The sequence below is a fragment of the Octopus bimaculoides genome, chromosome 26 (assembly GCF_046866305.1).
Source record: "Octopus bimaculoides isolate indiv1 chromosome 26, ASM4686630v1, whole genome shotgun sequence".
Classification (NCBI taxonomy): domain Eukaryota; kingdom Metazoa; phylum Mollusca; class Cephalopoda; order Octopoda; family Octopodidae; genus Octopus; species Octopus bimaculoides.
The window spans coordinates 8,096,397-8,098,896 of record NC_142953.1 but is presented as its reverse complement, the minus strand read 5'-3'; the positions used below and the strand labels follow the sequence as shown (position 1 = coordinate 8,098,896).

The following is a 2,500-nucleotide window of genomic DNA, read 5'->3' as shown; positions in this document are numbered from 1 at the left end:
AGCCATACTAATGGTCTCCCTGCCTTTATAACACCTATAGAACATACATAATTCTGCTTTTACACATTTGTATTTTCCCCTTTAATTTAACTCATGCACACAATCCCTAAGTATGTGCTTGCGTGTGTGTGTGTGTGTGTGTGTGTGTGTGTGTGTGTGTGTGCTTGCATGTATGAAAATAAGGAACTTATTGTACACAGTGCTCATATGCACTACCACTCATCAGAAGAAAGTAACCAGAAGTACATGAACAGCATATAGAATATGTACAAGAAGTGAACAGTGAATGAGTCTTTAAAAAAATAAAGTATGTATGTATATATGTATGTATGTGCTTGTGAGTATATGTATGTTTGGGTGCATATATATATATGTATATGTATATGTATATATATATATATATATATATATATATATATATAAAACGTCCAACCCATGCTAGCATGGAAAGCGGACGTTAAACGATGAACGAAAACAACTAAAGTAATAAAATCACACATACACCATTAAGTTGTCTATAAGAATGAAATCTAGTCCTCCCTTGTTTAGTTTAAAAGGTTCTTAGAAATATCCTTAAAAAGCAGTTACATTATGATATTGATTTCAAGTTTTGGCACTAGGCCAGCAATCTTGGAGAGGGGGTGTAAGTCAATTACATCAATCCCAGTATTCCACTGGTACTTATTTTGCCCTTTATGGCTTCTAGAAAATTCTACTTCAGCAACTCGGTGCTGAATCTGTCTGAAATGCAATGGAAAATAGTTCAATATCAAAACATTGATGTCCAGGTCAGAAATGCAAAGTATGAAGGGAATAGCAGTCACTTCCTGTGATTTCTAGATAGAAGCAAATAGGAAATAACACTTACTGACCAAAGATGAAAAAGAAAAAGAACAAATTTGTTACATATTGTAATTAATTTAAAATGAGGTGAATAAATAAGCATTAGATTTGATGGAGTAATTTGAATGATAAAGGGTTAAATTGCTTTAAAGCTGGAAGTTTGTATCATAGAACCAAAGGAGGTCACAGGTGAGCTTGTATCAAAAGAGTTAATATATTCATGCATATACACAATTACAGAACTTTACCTTAACATCTTTTTGAAGATTGTTACAGTTGATTCAAAATATTAGGCCTACATTTTAGACTCTAAATGCAGTTCTCAGTTAGTCATTTTTTTTTAACCTAGAACACAAAAAATAAAAAAAATAAATAAAAAGGTTCTCTTTCCTGCACCAACCAATTTAGTCATTAAAATAAAAGGCTTGACTCGTCATGAATTGGTGTACAGACTTGCAGGTGTTTTCTCAAGCCTTCATACATACATATGTATATATGCATAATAGAATAAAGATGTAAATCTCTTGTGATCTAAACTACTCTAACCTTCATTTCTACCCTCAAGTTAAATCAGTGTTTATCTCACAATCTGACCTGATACCAGTCGTTTGCCTGCTTCCACCTTTATTCTATTATTCCTGTACCTGCTCAATCAAATGGGAGTATGAGGGCTTTACTCTCATTCAATGCAGATGGCTGGATATGATTGGGGAGATCTCCAGAGGCATGATGTCACCTTAGAGGATACAGAGGGGCTGGCACGGGACCACCAGCAATGGAGACCTCTGGTGGACCTGGTCTGCTCTATGCATAGATACTCACAAACACATACAGCACACACACATACTCACAAAAGCATATGCACATACACATGTACAACATGCATATCATACATACACACACGCACTCACATTAGTATACACACATACTCTTGTACAACACAAACAACACACACATACAGTACATATACACATGTACACACACATACACATACACTTGGCTCACTGCCAGTTACAACGATGAGTGTTTGAGTTGATCTGATCACTGGAACAGCCTGCTCATGAAATTAACATACAAGTGACTGAGTACTCCACAGACATGTGTACCCTTAATGTAGTTCTCAGGGAGATTCAGCGTGACACAGAATGTGACAAGACTGGCTTTTTGACTCATTTTTGCCAGCTGAGTGAAATGGAACAATGTGAAATAAAGAGTCTCGCTCAAGAACACAATGCGCTGCTGGGAATTGAACTCATGACTTTACAATTGTGAGCCGAATACCCTAACCATGTGCCTCCTCCATCAAACACCCGCACACAATTCAAATACATACACATGTACACACACATACATATGTACACACACACACACACACACACACACACACACACACACTCTCTCTCTCACTCTCTCTCTCTCTCTCTCTCTCTCTCTCTCTCACTCTCTCTCACAGGCTAAGTAGAAAGAAAATATGAAGGAGGTCAGTGAAAGTGTTGGTAAAGGGTTCAAATCAGTGGGTTTACCATTGCACACACACACACACAGTACTCCCATCACCACCACCACCACCATCACCACCCCTGCTATCACCACCACTTGTTCCTCCCCTTCAGCTTTTCTTGTCTTAACCTTATATAATCTTGCCTTTGTTTTTTTT

At 37.2% G+C, this 2,500-nt stretch overlaps 1 protein-coding gene across 9 annotated transcripts in view; it reads left to right on the top strand.

The window, feature by feature from the left end:
* Positions 1-2,500, top strand: part of LOC106870348 (membrane-associated phosphatidylinositol transfer protein 2-like) — a 141,066-nt gene that overhangs the window by 102,940 nt on the left and 35,626 nt on the right. The gene's annotated exons all lie outside the window — the stretch shown is intronic.